The sequence below is a fragment of the Amphiura filiformis genome, chromosome 3, assembly GCF_039555335.1.
Source record: "Amphiura filiformis chromosome 3, Afil_fr2py, whole genome shotgun sequence".
Lineage (NCBI taxonomy): Eukaryota > Metazoa > Echinodermata > Ophiuroidea > Amphilepidida > Amphiuridae > Amphiura > Amphiura filiformis.
The window spans coordinates 67,026,422-67,044,385 of NC_092630.1; the positions used below are offsets into that span (position 1 = coordinate 67,026,422).

The following is a 17,964-nucleotide window of genomic DNA, read 5'->3' on the forward strand; positions in this document are numbered from 1 at the left end:
TGCCACGCAAGTGGTTTGGGTTCAATCCCCATTACCGGCATATAGAATTTTTTCTTCACATTCATTTTGAATCCAAAATTATTTATTTTCATGTGACAATGTATACATTGCACTGGGAAATATATTTTGTGCTTTTATTTTCTGTAACGGGGGCCAATAGAGCTAAAAACGCACCTTGGCTCGGGGAATATAATTGCGTCCAACGTCCAGGCAGTGTTGCCGTCATATTGTCTGTTTTGTTTACGCTATTGGCTGTTGCCACATTAAATTACGTCGGCCACCATCGGCTGTAATTGATATAGACTTATTGATTCAAGAAGCAGATCATTGTAAAGTCCATCGATGTTACCAATCAATTTTCTGAATTGATTGACGGCATCCATGCACAGAGCACAATGTGGTTCAAAATATTTAATTTATATTTTTGTATCTATGCTCTTTTTACGTTTTCGTTTCCCCTGTAGGCATAATCATCTCACTTCCCTGGCCTAATAGAAAATAAATCACGATTTTGATTGTTTAATTGCTCATCGGTTTCTAAGTCGGTATTATATCAAGAGGTTTACTTTAATCTCACGAATGACAATACACTTTAATTACTGCTTGAGGCTATAAATGCAATATTGGCATCACTTTCTAAACAGCTTATCAGCAAATTTCTTACATGACATTTAACCTTAAATAACATTTTATTAATCATGTTAATTACGGGTTTTTTTTTACTTTTTTATTTTATTTCTCAAAATTCCTGGGATATTAAAAAAAATAAGGAAATTGAATAACATAACAAACTTCATGTAACAGTCTTTATTATGATCATGGCATTGTTTTCAAAGCTTTGGATTTAAGCTGTAATAGCTTACACTTCATAATTCGTCCCGGCATGTAGTTCAATAAAGCAGAACATTAATACTGACTACGTTATGTTATGTAATTCGTCCGAATTTGACACTCTCAAAATGAGAGGTCGTCCTTTGTGAAGGTTATCGACTTATTTCCAAAATACGCTTCGGAAAATTAAATACATTAGGTTAACGTGACTATACTTCAGGAAAATATATATCAAACTTTACAATATGTGGCTGGCAAATCTAATAGTTAAAATTGTTAAATGGAATGGGTCTCCTGCATCTAGGGGCACGGTTGTTTGATGGGATCATTTATTAATTTTTCAAACAAAAATCATGTGCAACCAAATTTTAGGCTTTAACAGCTAAAAGTGATATCATGCTAATGTATACAGATGCTTTGGAGTCATTCTCAACTTTAATTTCCCCTCTTTTACCAAATTATTCCCTTTAATAGTATTTTTAAAGCTTTTTCGGCTATAAAATGTATCTATTAATGAGAAAATTGGTGGCGCTATTTAGTTACTGGAAATTACTCTTTCAAGCTTTTAATATAAATAATTCCTTTTATTGTTTGATAAAATATGTTACTTTATAAAATTTCCTTCTTGCTTGTTTCACCTATTCCAACTGTTTTAATGGCAGTATTAATCACCTAACCCTTGCAAATAAAGAAATTGGATTTAGGATAAATAGCGCCATCTATAGTTTGCATTTAGTTAATAATGAAGCCAATTCTATATACATCAAACAACCGTGGGGGATGACCAGTGTTATACACGGGTGATGCCACATGGTCACATAATATTGATCAAAACATGAGTATCGTTTCTTTGAACAAGTTCATTTGGAATGTTGGATTCAACTGTAAACGTGGTTCATATTGAACAATTCCAGTGCAAAATGATGTTGACTACTCACATTTTTAGTGACGTTTCACCACTACACCACTACCACACTACTACCACTTACTGTAGCGGTAACCATTACTGTAGCGGTGAAACGTCACTAAAATATCATTTTTCACTTGAATTGTTCAAAATGAACCATGTTTACAGATGGGTATCGTTTATCATTTGAAAGCTCTGATTTAATAAAATCCACTAGTGTGTAGTCCCAAAGTTGATGTTGGTAGACTTACTTACTAAGTATGAACCCAACATGAAAGAAGATAATATCAGTTTGCTGGTTGTTTTAGGGCGTTCATGAAGCAATTGTATGCTCTGAATTTTAATTGCGTAAAAACAGTAAATGTTCAAGTTTTTACCTGAACAATATCGTTATATAGGGCAATATCGTTATATATATGCCCTATGTAGAACCGTAGCCAATTTCAACCAATGTTGTACGTGAACGAACGCTATTTATGCATTTTATTAAAATTAGTAAGATTTTGCTCAGTGTAACTATTATTACGCGAATCAAAATCTATTAATGGTTTAATGGTTTAAAGGGTTTAATGCTCACGAGAGCAAGTTGGTTTATACAGCTGAAATTGATCAGAGTATTTGCCCAAGCATGTACTTCAATTTTCATATCTTGATCTTTATTTGACGATATAATTGAGTTTTTTTTAGCATCAATATTGTAACAAGACTAATTGATATCAATTTATAGATAACATTAAAAGAATGTCTAAATCTACCATTATAGTTAGGGGAAAAAGTTCACTTTGGTGACCACTCTCTGGCTAGTAAGGTTTGACGATTGATTCGACTTCTATGGACAAATTAAAAAAAATAGCCACCATGTCCCTCGTGAAAATCCCGGCATTTTTTGCTAGAGGCCAAAATCCAAAATGAAAATTTAAGTTTTGAACCAGAGCACCTATAATCATGCACAAAGGCACTTTTTCGGATATGTCGAGTACAAGGATTCCGATTCTGACATTAGTTTGACATTACGGCATCATTTTCACCCATAAATCCAAGATGGTGGCCGGCACCATCTTGAAAAATTTAGTTTTGAACAAGAGGACCTTAAATCGTGTACAAAGACACTTTTTTGGATAAGTCGACCACAAGGATTTCAAATTTGACATTACTTTGACATTACGAACTCATTTTATCCAGAAATCCAAGATGGTGGCCGCCGGCGCCATCTTGAAAAAAAAAAAGTTTTGAACCAGATTACCTAAAATCGTGTACAAAGACACTTTTTCCGGTAAGTCGACCCCAAGAAATCCGACATTAATTTGACGTTACAAAATAATTTTTTCCCAGAAATCCAAGATGGCCCCCATTTAGTAGAGCGTAAATGTGATTTTTGAATGAAAACAGAAGCATAAATGTGTCATTTCCGCCTTATCTGGGGTTCATGTCCCTTTTATGGGGTTTAAACTGCCTTACTTGGGTTTACATCCCTTATCTAGGGATAAGGCGCCTTACCTGTGGTTTAGACGGCCTTATCCTGGGTTTACGTTCCTTACCTGTGGCTAAGATGCCTTAACCTTAGCATATCGCAGTCTAAACCCAGATAAGGCATTTAAACCCCAGATAATGCGCCGTAACCCCAGATAAGGGACGTAGACCTTCGATAAAGCAGTCCAACCCCCAAATAAGGCGCTTTAACCCTAAATGAGGAACATAAACCTAAGATAAGGCATCTAAACCCCACATAAGGTGCCCAAACTCTAGATAAGGGTCGTTAACCACAGATAAGGGTCGTAAACCTCAGATAAGACATCTAAACCCAAGATAAGGCGCCTTAACCCCAGATAAGAGACGTAAACTCAGATATGACAGTTTAAACCCCGATAAGGCGCCGTAACCCCAGATAAGGGACGTACACCTCAGATAAACCAGTCCCAACCCCAAATAAGGCGCCTTAACCATAAATAAGGAACATTAACCTAATATAAGAGAAGTAAACCCCAGACGGCGCCTTATCTGGGGTTTAGACTGCCATATCTGAGTTTACGTCTCTTATCTGGGGTTAAGGCGCCTTATCTTGGGTTTAGATGCCTTATCTGAGGTTTACGACCCTTATCTGGGGTTAACAACATTTATCTAGAGTTAAGGCACCATATGTGGGGTTTAGATGCCTTTTCTGGGGTTTATGTTCCTTATTTAGGGTTAAGGCGCCTTATTTGGGGTTTAGACTGCTTTATGTGGGGTCTACGTCGCTTATCTGGGGTTACGGCGCATTATCTGGGGTTTATATGCCTTATCTGGGTTTAGACTGCGATATGCTAAGGTTAAGGCATCTTAGCCACAGGTAAGGAACGTAAACCCAGGATAAGGCCGTCTAAACCACAGATAAGGCGCCTTATCCCTAGATAAGGGATGTAAACCCAAGATAAGGCAGTTGAAACCCCATATAAGAGACATGAACCCCAGATAAGGCGGAAATGACACACTTATGCTTCTGCTCTCATTCAAAAATCACATTTACGCTCTACCAAATGGGGGCCATCTTGGATTTCTGGGCAAAAATTATTTTGTAACGTCAAATTAATGTCAGATTCGGATCTCTTGGGGTCGACTTACCGGAAAAAGTGTCTTTGTACACGATTTTAGGTAATCTAGTTCAAAACTTATTTTTTTCCAAAATGGCGCCGGCGGCCACCATCTTGGATTTCTGGGTAAATATGAGTTCGTTATGTCAAAGTAATGTCAAATTTGAAATCCTTGTGGTCGACTTATCCATAAAAGTGTCTTTGTACACGATTTAAGGTCCTCTTGTTCAAAACTAAATTTTTCAAGATGGTGCCGGCCACCATCTTGGATTTCTGGGTGAAAATGATGCCGTAATGTCAAACTAATGTCAGAATCGGAATCCTTGTACTCGACATATCCGAAAAAGTGTCTTTGTGCATGATTATAGGTGCTCTGGTTCAAAACTTAAATTTTCAAAATGGTGGTGGCGGCCATTTTGGATTTTGGCCTCTAGCGAAAAATGCCGGGATTTTCGCGAGGGACATGGTGGCTATTTTTTTTTCTAAATGGTCCATAGAATCAATCGTCAAACCTTACTAGCCAGAGAGTGGTCACCAAAGTGAACTTTTTCACCTAACTAATTAATAATACAAGTATCGATTTATACAAGTAATTGGTATTAAATTAGTTGGAGCATTTGACATTTTAAATACAGATATCGTTATATACATGGGAGCGCATGTAATAACATAATTATGTATGGTTTGAAATATTTTGTGCTATATCAAGTTTTGTAATTTGTCCGAATTTGACACTCTCAAAATTAGAGCTAACAGGTCGTTCTTCGAGAAGGTTATCGACTTTTCGTCCCAAATTACAGTAACAGATTCGGCAAACTCAAAACATTAGGTTCACTAAGATTCACCAAAATTGAAGTGAACGGGCGCATATTAAGATTGTTATCGACGTTTCATTTTTTCCAAGAAATGATACAGTTTTGTAATTTGTCCGAATTTGACACTCTCAAAATTAGAGCTAACAGGTCGTCCTTCGAGAAGGTTATCGACTTTTCTTCCCATACAGGGTGTCCCAGAAAAAATTACCGAGTGAATAAAATTGAACGTAAGTCAAGAAATAAACATCAGAATCAAAAAAATTAAAATGTATCGCATAGTTCATTTTATTGTGCATAACATAAGAAAGAATGAACAGTTTAACCAACCCAAAGTGTTACAATTAAACATGACAACAAATAAACACAAATCCCGACCGGCACACAACCCAACTTGAAAAAAAAAAGCAAGGGAATGTGCCGGCATGGGAATCGAACCCACGACCTTCCGATCTCTAGACGGACGCCTTATCCATTAGGCTACCAGCTCCCACTGATAAACGGTGGTTAAAGCTGGGTCTAATGTTATAGCAGTCATGGTATACAATACACACACACAAGTAATACGCAAGTACGCATGTGCAGGAGATCATTATTGATGCTTAATCGTTTCCCCAGTATAGTTATAAGTAAAGTAGGTAATGGGGATACGCATCCTGCACAAGAACAAATAAACACAATGGGGAACGATTGCTCGCTACAAGAGGAAACTGAATATATTAAATAAGAAAGAATGAACAGTTTAACCAACCCAAAGTGTTACAATTAAACATGACAACAAATAAACACAAATCCCGACCGGCACACAACCCAACTTGAAAAAAGCAAGGGAATGTGCCGGCATGGGAATCGAACCCACGACCTTCCGATCTCTAGACGGACGCCTTATCCATTAGGCTACCAGCTCCCACTGATAAACGGTGGTTAAAGCTGGGTCTAATGTTATAGCAGTCATGGTATACAATACACACACACAAGTAATACGCAAGTACGCATGTGCAGGAGATCATTATTGATGCTTAATCGTTTCCCCAGTATAATTATAAGTAAAGTAGGTAATGGGGATACGCATCCTGCACAAGAACAAATAAACACAATGGGGAACGATTGCTCGCTATTTTAACTTTCCAAAGAACATTTGAGCCAAGAATGACAATGATCAAGTGCTTACAGCTTTACGTGTAATTGTTTATACCATGCAACATTAATGTTGAAGTTTTAAAAGATTTAAACTTTGCATTACAATTTCTTGGAAATATTACAAAAACATTAATGTGTGTGAGAATATTTTAAGCCAACTGGATTTTTATGCAATAATTCTTTATACAACATTTTTATCAACATTAACGAAGTACCGAGCATCATCTTACATAAAAGTTTTCATTGTCAATATCGTGCAGGTTTTCAAATTTCCTAATTAAATGTTTTGCAATAAACATATTGTTTAAAAACCCCGAAAAGGATTTCACCGAACAAAATGAATCCCATTGACAGTGTTAACCACTACTGCGCATTGTGCTGAATGATCTTTCATTCAAACTTGGAATGAAGTGAATTGACGCATGTGTTATGTAATCGCTTATTTCTTCGCAATCAGTCAACCGATTTCAGTAGAATTAACGTATGAGATGCAAAATAAGATGGGCCACATGCTGCTTTTTAAATTTCTGGATTCGGATGTCTATTTCTCGACTTACGTTCAAATTCATTCGCCCGGTAATTTTGGGACACCCTGTATTTCGGAAAACTCAAAACATTAGGTTCACTATATTTCACCAACATTTAAAAAAAAAAAAGTATATATCAAGTACGCCACCTTTGCAATACGGGGGCTGGTAAATCTAATAGTTGAGATTATTTAATGGAAAGGGGAGAAATTGCATCGCCATGCAAGGTCTCCTGCATCCGGGGGATAATCAGTTTTATCCGCGGGTGAAGCCACATGGTCACAATATTTTGATCAAAACATGAGTATCGTGTATCATTTGAAAGCTCTTATTTAATAAATCCACTAGAGTTTAGTGCCGAAGCTGGTGTAAGTATGGCTTACTTATATATGAACCCAACATGAAAGAAGATATAATCGGGTAAACTATAATTCCTTGTCGTTTTGGGGCGGTTATGACCTATTTGTTTTTAAATCTGACAATTTGTATCAGAGACTAATTGATTTTATTATTTACTAGACTACGTTCAGCTCAGACTACATGTATATATGACCAATATCTCATATGGCGCAAGAAAGACGAATCGCAAAAGTCCAGTGACCGCGCCGCCCAATAGTCGGGTATCTACCAGGCTTTAATGTGCATCCCCCCCAGGACTGTACCAAACCAACTTTTTTAGCTTCCTTTTATGGTCCTATAACACATTCAAGATGTTAACAAAAAATATTTCCCGGCACTCCGGCCATATTCAAGGTTAAAGGTCAACACAGGGGTCAAATTTCAAAGTTGCTCAAATCTGGTTAACAAGCACACCAAATTATTCCTCTCAAAGCAAGGATTCAGAAAAGTATAGTTTGACCTACCTGCAACATACCGTTCTTGAGTTATAAGCAAAAAGGTCAAATTTTGGGCGGTGGTCAGTTTTTTTGGCCACACAGGGGCCAAAAATTAAAAATGCTCCGATTTCAACGCAAATTTGTAGTATTGGGTGAAAAAACTATCCAAATTTATCATTATTAATATGTTTTCAGAATCTTTATTTGTCTTGAATCTCTGAAGGAAAATAATTTTGTGTTTATCGTATAACTCTACTACATGTAGGTTCGCAGGCATGCATGTTTCAAGGCCAGCAAAATACAGTATCGTTCGGTGCAACTGCAATATTTTACCAATGCTAGCAGTAGAGTCTAGGAGAGTGACGCTGACCGTAGAAGCCGGAACCAATCAGCATGGTTCTTTAAAAAAAGTGGGCGTGGCGGCATTGTTGACCTGGCTGGCTTAACCTTTGACCAGATCAGTCAGTGCAGTGCCTGTCGTATGTCGATATATCGATTTAGAAGTCTTTTAAATCGTGATTGTAATCATAAAGTTGCAAGATCGTGCTGTGAATTTGCTATTTGCATTGTGGTGAAGTTCTTACCGGGAGTCGCGGCAATGATGATATTTTTCTCAGACTGTCATGACTGTTGTTACAGTCATGACAGTTGTAAGTTGACTTGTATTATTAGCAATGGCATGATGCCAGACAGACAATGATGAATGAATATATGGGTACAGGTAAGTAAGCTTAAAAGTTAAAGGCTACTTTTTTTAGTACCGGTATAAAGCCTAACCTTCTAAAGGTCCGTTCATACTACCACAGCATTTGCGATACGTTAAGAGGAAAGAGATAAACAGAGAAAGTACCACCAGTCAAAGTCCCCGTGTATTGTATGGTGTAAGTTCTCGCATATTCATGAGGGCCGATTGTTCGATAGTGCCGTGTCTAACAATCACGCCAGCGCTGCGTGCCTTCGCGTATACGCGATAGAGCGTTGCGTGCTTTCGCGATTACGCGATAGACCATGAAAATGTCTCGCCTGTCGCATTTCATGGAACAATCGGCCCTCATCCCATTATCGGATGAGGCGCCGGACTTTGACTGATGGTAGGCCTACGCGCTCTGTAGTACTCTGTGGATACGTTGCATTGCGATGCCGATATATTGATTACTTTTTACCGCAACTCAACACAACTCGTCGCATTTCCAAATTAAAATGCATCGCAAAGCAACGCATCGCAAATTGGGTATCAAATTCAGTAAACCTTTGACGAGCGCGTATTTTAAGTACCGTACCGTACACATCGCGTATTTACTGCGTTGGACGCACTTGTCTCTGATTGGCTGCTGAGGTAATCTGCTGTTGCCAAGTGGAAATTTATGAATGAACTGTGCGCCGTACGCGTTGTTAGCTCAGAATTTGCAACATCACGGTAGTCGCGCTCGTCAAAGGTTTGCGACTTTTAAACCCACAGAGAGCGTACCACCAGTCAAAGTCTCCGCATCACCCAATAATGAGGGCCGATTGCCCGGGGCCGATTGTTCCATGAAATGCGACCGTCATGTACCGTCATGAATGCAAAAGTACGCAACGCAGCGCTAGCGTGATTGTTAGACACAGCACGATCGAACAATCGGCCCTCATGACTGCGAGAACTTACATCATATAATACATGGGGACTTTGACTGTTGATACGTACTCTGTAGTACTCTGTGCTTAAACCGCATAACCTGGCTACAACAGGTCCACATAGAAGTACAAAGTAAATATGCCTAGACCTCGGAAACTGGAGGTATGAGAATAATATTATTTCAGTGCTTGTGTAAATCTTGAAATGCTTCATTGGCGTGCCAATTGCTGAATTGTACGGTAAGCGATGTCTTCCAACCATTGGATCAAGAATGAATATTTGGGTTAGGGTTAACTTAGGGTTAGGGAATACATCGCTTACCGAATTGTACTTGCCAAGAGCACCACGCTCTTTACGTGTCACATTTTTGTCCGAGACAGTTTTGAGCTAAAAAGTAATCAAAATCTGAAGATCGCCGCAAGAAGTTGACATTTACGTAATTTGGGGGCTTTGTCTCAAAAGTGGGGGAAGAAAATATTTAGGAGTCAAATGCCCCCCATAGGCCTACTAGCCAACTTGCTATTTATACTATTTTTTTAAGTTGTTTATTTATTGTTTATTTAATTTGTTTATCTATTTTCTACTGTTTTGTTTATCTTTTTATTGATTTGTTGATTTGTTTATGTGCATGTTTACCTGTTTACTTGTTAATCTATTATCTATCAATTATTTACATGTTTATATAATATCTATTGTTTGTAAGCATTTATTATCATAATCGTTTACTTGTTTATTTAGTTAATTTCATTTATTTGTTTGCTTGTTTATTTTTTGTAATGTGTTTATTTTTTTATTATTTGTTTACATGTTTATTATTTATTAGTTTATTATTTATTTGTTTGCATCTATTTATAAATGTGTTTACTGATTTGTTTAAATATGTTTTATTTATTTTTATCTTTTATTTATTTATTTTTTATATTTGCTATTTATTTACATGTTTGTTTAGTTTATTATAATTTATAATTTATAATTTATAATTTATAATTATAATTTATAATTTATTTACATGTTTATTAATTTGTTAAGCTATGTTTACTTGTTACTTGTTAATTGTTTATTTATATGTTTGTGTTTGTTTGTTTATGTTTGTTTATATATGTTTCTGTTTAGGTGTTTTTTTTAAATCTTTTTTGTGTCAGTTTATTTCAAGTTTGTTTATTATTTAGTGATTTATTTTGTTTGTTTCTTGATTTGTTAAAGTGTTTGTTTATTTATGTGATTTTTTTTTTATTTATTTATTTATCTATCCATTTATTGATCTGTAAATTTATTTACATATATATTTATGCTTAATTCTGTGTAAGCATTTGTTTACTTGTTTATTTAGTTGATTTTATTTGTTTGCTTGATTATTTTTTGTAATATTGTGTTAATTTTTTATTATTTATTTAATTGTTTATTATTTGTTTACTTGTGTATTATTTATGTGTTTGTTTACATGTTGATATTTACTTGTATTCATTTTTTACTTATTAGTTTATTATTTACTTGTTTGTGTATCTATTTATAAATTTATTTGTTAAAAACTGTGTTTGTTTATATTTATTTTGTGTACATATTTGCTATTTATTTACATGTTTGTTTAGTTATTTTTAATAATTTATTTACATGTTTATTAATTTGTTTTAAGCTATGTTTACTTGTTTTTTGTTTTTATATATGTTTATTTCTTGGGGTTTTTTTTGTATCTTTTTGTGTCAGTTTATTTCATGTTTGTTTATTATTTAGTGATTTATTTTGTTTGTTTCTTGATTAAGTGTTTGTTTATTTATGTGATTGTTTATACTTGTTTATTTTTACATTTCTTATTTATCCATTTATTGTTGTGTTTGTTTGGAGTGGTGGTGGTGCATGGGGGGCATCAGAACTCTTGTCCCCCTGTTGCGCGCAGTAAAAACTCAAAATTTCCACTTTAAGCGGTAATTTTGCACAAAATTTGTTGATTTTACCCCCCTGAAATTCACTTCCCCTTCCCCCCCCCCCAAAAAAAAATTCTTGGTGCCGCCACTGATCACCAATGATACACAACTCTGTTGTGGCCACAGATGTAGATTTGCTGCCATTATTTATCAGTATGGACAACAATTTGGTGTATTCAGGTCTTGCTTGAGAAGTGTGTGATATGCACATCATCTTAACCACGCAATGAAAGCTTGAGATGCACACCAAGTTTATCATGTGCACAGTGGTGGAACCAGGGATTTTTTGGGGGGAGGGGGCAAAGTGAATTCCAGGGGGGGGGGGGAATCAACAAAATTTTGCGCAAAATGCCGCAAAAAGTGGAAAAATATTGAGTTGGGGGAAAATGCCCCCCTCCCCCACTACTACACAACCAACTTGCTACACCTCTGTTACTCTGTAGACAAGTGGCTATGACCTGAATGGAGGTTGTTTTTATTTGTTTTCTTGTTTATTAATTATAAATACGGTACTTATTTACTTATTAAGTCAAGCTCAACAGAGACGGGGGCCGGGATCTTACGAGAATTTACGACTGTCTTCTAGAAACACCAAAATCATCCAAGTGTGAAGAAGGCAGTCAGCCAGTCATTACTGCCTGAGAAGGTTAACATTTGCCGAAAATATTAGCAGGTAAATATTTATTTATTTGCCTTCAGTTTCCGTTGAAAGTTTTAAAATTTTCATGGTTATCTTATTTACTCCTTTACTTTTTTGTTTATTTATTTTTTAATGTTATAATGTTTATTTATTTATTTATTTATTTATTTATTTATTTATTCATTGTTTATTTAATTTGTTTAGATCTATTTTCTACTATTTTGTTTATCTTTTTATTGATTTGTTTATGTACATGTTTTGGTTTACCTGTTTACTTGTTAATCTATTATTTACTTGCCTATCAATTATATATTGTAAACATAATATATTATCACATTTGTTTATTTAGTTAATTTCCTTTATATTTTTTTGCTTGTTTATTATTTATATGTTTGTTTAAATGTTGATATATTTACTTGTTTTCATTATTTACTTATTACTTATTAGTTTATTATCTACTTGTTTGTGCATCTATTTATATATTTACTGATTTGTTAAAACTGTGTTTATTTATTTATTTATTGTATTTTCTATTTACATGTTTGTTTAGTTGATAAGCTATGTTTACTTGTTATTTGTTTGTTTATATGTTTGTTTGTTTTATCTTTTTTGTGTCAGTTTTTTCATGTTTGTTTGTTGGGTAGTGATTTATTTTGTTTGTTTCTTGATTTGTTCAAGTGTTTGTTTATTTATGTGATTGCTTATTTACTTGTTTATTTTTACATTTGTTATTATCCATTTATTGATATGTTTGTTTATTTACATGTATACATAAATATATTTATGCTTAATTCTTTATAAGCATTTATTATCATTATATTTGTTTACTTGTTTATTTAGTTGATTGTATTTATTTGTTTGCTTGTTTATCTTTGTAATATTGTGTTTATTTTCCTATTATTTTTTGGGCCTAAAAAAAAATTGTTTGATTGGTGTAACCCGTCCTACCCTAAAGTTATTTTTTGCAAAAAAAAAATAAATAAATAAAAAGGAAATAAAGAATTTAATTTAAAAAGAAGAAAATCAGATCCAAGGCTTTTATCAAACACAATTTACAGCTTTAAAAGTTGAATTGGTAACTTTTTATCACAAAGAATGTCCTTGAATATACTGAAAATAAAAATGATAAAAAAATCCCTACCTACCTACCTACCTACCCTAATTTTTTTTTTCATTCATATTATGCCAATCAAACAATTTTTTTAGGCATTATTATTTATATGTTTGCTTACATGTTGATATATATTTACTTGTTTTTTATATTTTTGTTAATTTAATTGCTTATTTCATTCAAGCTTTTTTATTATTTAATGATTTATTTTGTTTGTTTCTTGATTTGTTTAATTAAGCGTTTCTTTATTTATTTATGTTTTTTTTAATTTAATTCGGAGATCCTGGAGAAAACCTGTGAGAGCGAGCATGGATCAAGTGCACATGAGTTCTTGGGCCGCGCCGGGGCTTTAACCCAGGACCTCGGTGGTGCAAGGCGAGAGAACAACCGCTGCTCTCCCTAGGGGTTTTGTTATAATAAAATCAATTTAATAATATCTAGCTCCAACATTTTCCCTTTAAAATGATATTTCCATAAAGGCTTGCTAACAAAAATTAACAAAATTAAAAATGATATAGTGCAAAAGTGTGATTCTGCATAGACTTTATACAGTCCCTCCTCCTAATCCTCCTCCTCCTAATCCTCAACCACCCTTAGCACATTTCATTTAAAATGTCATGAAAAAATAATAAAAGATGATTTGAACACAGCACTTTACATGAGTAATAAAGAATAAATTAGCTTAAATTTAAGACATTAATGAGCCTTCTAGGTGAAGAAATACTCAAGAGACAATGTTTTGTAATTCATACTGCACATCAAAATGTAACAAAACCACCTTTTTGGATACCCCAGTATATTGCGCAGGACCAACTATGGGAAATAGCACGGTAGACCAGATTGGCTGTTCACCACTAAATAATATGTGACAGCTGAGTGACCAAAAAATTGGGCTTGTTGCTAAGCAACTCTGAAGTGGGTTTGAGAGGGCTCAAGTGGAAAATGAGAGGAATAAGCCTCGACAATCTTCAGTAGAAAACAGGTTAATATATAGCTATCTTCTGTAGATAGCAGATCAATATAGCCATCTTCAAAAGATAGCTATATGGATCTGCTATTTACTGACGATAATTATATTGATCTGCTATCTACTGACGACAGCTATATTGATCTGCTATCTACTGAAGATAGCTATATTGATCTACTATCTACAGAAGATAGCTATATTACTGAAAATAGCTATATTGATCTGCTATCTACAGAAGATAGCTATATTGATCTGCTATCTACAGAAGATAGCTATATTGAACTGCTATCTACTGAAGATAGCTATATATTAACCTGCTATCTACTGAAGATAACTATATTCATCTGCTATCTACTGATGATAGTTATATTATTCTGCTATCTACTGAAGATAGTTATATTCATCTATAAGCCTCGACACTCAGATGCACTTGATAGCCTAGGATCCCCTGATGCTGAGACAATCTAGTTTTAAAAAGATTTGCAACTTTTAAAACCGGAATTGAAATATGTTATATACATTAACCATGCATTCATGTGACTAATATTATAAAATGTTAAGGGCTGGGGTATGAACGTTTGGACAGTATTTATTTTGGGACATAAGAGCATATCAGACATATCGAATTGCATTCTGAATACGAAGAATGTCATTCTGATATCAAATAATTTTGATATTTTGAAATTCGCAATTTAATACACATTTTATGGCAAATCATTAAAAAATGATATTTTTGATATTTAACAGTACTTGAAGTAAACTTTATAAATCTGATGATTTATACTTAAAGTGTATGTAGGTGGGATGAAAAGCCGATCAATTGAAAATTTTGACCTTTCGTATTGAAGATATGGATTTTTTCCCAAAACACCAACACAAAATTAGGTCTTTTGGGAAAAAAATCCATATCTTCAATATGAAAGGTCAAAATTTTCAATTGACCGTCGGCTTTTCCTGCCTGCTACATACACTTTAAGAATATATCATTAGATTTATATAATTTACTTCGAGGACTGTTATATATCAAAATTTTGAAAAATATCATATTTTTATAATTTGTCATAAAATTTGTATTATATTGTGATTTTCAAAAAATGAAAATTATTTGATATCAGAAAGAGATGCTTCGTATTCAGAATGCAATTCGATAGGTCTGAGGTGCTCTCATGTCCCACAAAAAAATACTGTCGAAACGCAATAAACGCTCATTTTAGATCCCTTAATATGTATGGCTATTTATTGAATACCGGTACTTGACATCTGTAGAATTCCATTCTTTTTATTTCTCAAAAATTGACTATGGCATAATTTACATGTAACTATATCCTTCCATGTTGTCAAATCATATAAAGCAACCATTCTCAATACATATTTAGCTATAGTGCATTTAGGTTGCTTGAGGGCAGTGACATCAGTATTTGGTTGCAGTTATTTTGCATGTACACATGCACACACACCAGATGCGATTTAATACTGTGCAAACTGGAGCACCCACTGCCCCAAGGGAACCAAAATGTACTGTAAACTAATTTTGTAATAGATTGTAAGAAATGATATGATCAAATAGATTATGAAAGTTAGTTACTAAAATGTTGTTTTGTGAAATTTTGTTTGCAGTGATTGACTTTCCTCCTCCTCAGGCATACAAAGTTGACAAGTGCCATGCTTTTGTAGGAAAGGTAGACGTGGCAGAGATGGCGTCAAAATCGATGGGAGAGTACCCAGGTTTTAAGGGAGCCGATCTTACATTGATTAATGTAGACAATCAGGTAAGCAATTTTGTTTGAGTTTTTTTTATCTTTCCTCAGCTGTTGAAAAAAAATACTGTATAATTCGTCGGGTTAATCGCAAAGTGACGTATCGTGATTTTTGGTAATTTTTGAAATGTTGGGTATATATGTTTTACATATCGCCCTCTTCAATTATACCAAATCCCAAAGCTGAAAATTAAGTAATTAATTTTAATTAAAAAATATAATTAAATTGGCGTATGGTAAGAAAATGGTAAAGAATGTTGAAAACAATGCACCACATAGTGGCGTATCGTATGATTACCCCGCTATGTGATGCACCTTTTCATAAATAGGATAAAAGGCATCACACGATACGTCACTATGTGATACGTTTCTAAGAAAATGTGATGCATTTTTTTCCTATTTACGAAAAAGTGCATCACATAGCGGGGTACTAGTATTGTACGATTCGCCACTATGTGAAACACTTTATCCTATGTTTACAGTATTTTTTTCGTTTCACTTACTGACGTATAACTACCCATTTAAAAGCTAAAAGATGAAGTAAAACTAGTATAAGAAGGTGCTTTGAACACTTAGGAACAGTTTTCATACAGTAAATTAGAAATTAGTGCAAAAGCACAACAAAAAGTGATTTACAGTACGCTACACACAGGCACAACGCCTAGACGTTGATCCACAAGCCTCAGCACACTTTACAGGTTGTCGCTGACCACTACGGCCCCACATCATTCCATAAACCATTAAACAACAATTTAGGGACTTTGCTGCTTCAAGAGCGCACACCCTAGACATTCCACAAATAGCCATCGCAACCAGGATCAGCTCCCCAAGTTTCTTACGGGTTACAACAAGACAAATTAGCAGTAAGTTCCTTGTCTAGGGGAACTTCAAGCTAACTCAACTTTTCCACAAGAGCATACTAGGCACCGCCAGAGTTCGAACCCGCAACCTCTCGCACCATAGTCGAATGCCTTATCGATGGAGCTAACTTGACTGATCACAACCTTATTACAAATCAGCATTTTTTCAAACTCATATTTTTCTCAGAAATACACTTTCCAGTTATCCTCACGATACATCATTATGTGATGAACCCAACGAATTATACGGAGCCTCATGGGTGACATGTAACAAATATTTTTTTGAAAATTATCCCGAGATAATCAGGTTATCTCAGGATATTTATCCCGAGATAATCATGTTATCCCGGGATAATCAGATTATCTCGGGATAATTATCCCGAGATATCATGTTATCCCGGGATAATTATCCCGAGATAATCATGTTATCCCGGGATAATCAGGTTATCTCGGAATACATATCCCGAGATAATCAGGTTATCCCGGGATAATCAGATTATCTTGGGATAATTATCCCGAGATAATCATGTTATCCCGGATAATCAGATATCTCGGATAATTATCCTGAGATAATCATGTTATCCAGGATAATCAGATTATCTCGGATAATTATCCCGAGATAATCATGTTATCCCGGATAATCAGATTATCTCGGATAATTATCCCGAGATAATCATGTTATCCCGGATAATTGTACATGTCACAATCTCTTTAACACAGCAATGTTACGCAAGTAGCGTCAATTTTGTAATTGACGTCCGTACAGGATGTACGGCGGTGGAGTGTACATCTGGGTAGGAGACTGTATAACCCCTTCGTACCTATTGTGTACATATTGTGTATTGTATACATGAACTTCTATTGCCACTGGCTACATGGTGCGTAACCATCCAGGAAATGACATTTCGGATGTAAACATTGCCGAAATTGAATGACAATAGTCACAAAATACAGCCTTTTATTTTCATCAGAAGTTGGATAAAACCAATAACATATTCATGAAAAGTGAAAACAAAATTATATATGTGCTTAATGATTTGGCTTGATTTGTTCAAATAAAGATAAAATCGACTCGACAGTTTTCCTCACACAAATCACGCCGAAAAATATTACAAAATTTCGCGCGAAATTGCCAACCAAACTGGTCTATTGTGGCCTCCTTTTTTGATTTTGAAACCTGAAAATTAAAAATAAGCTTTAATAAGGGTTTTTATTTCAACCATAACTTGAAACGCAGGACTGGATAAGTAAAGTTACGAAGCAAAATGAACTGCAGGGTCATTTCAGACCACAGCACCCGAGTTTAACGCGAGAGTAGTCGAGCGAGCATGCACACATGATACATCGTATGGGGACCGGCCGGTAGTTGCCCCCGCGGGCTGCCGGCTGGAGTGCCGTTACAGTACACTTCTGACTTTGCATTTTACACTTTTGCATGAGGCACCACATTTTTTACACCAAGACTTAAAAAC

The 17,964-nt window shown here is 34.9% G+C and overlaps 1 long non-coding RNA gene across 1 annotated transcript; it reads left to right on the plus strand.

The window, feature by feature from the left end:
* Positions 1 to 8,255: 8,255 nt before the first annotated feature.
* Positions 8,256 to 15,642, plus strand: LOC140147761 (uncharacterized). The gene is made up of 3 exons (XR_011858401.1): positions 8,256 to 8,341; positions 11,687 to 11,830; positions 15,493 to 15,642. It is a non-coding gene; the product is annotated as an uncharacterized lncRNA (long non-coding RNA).
* Positions 15,643 to 17,964: the final 2,322 nt, after the last annotated feature.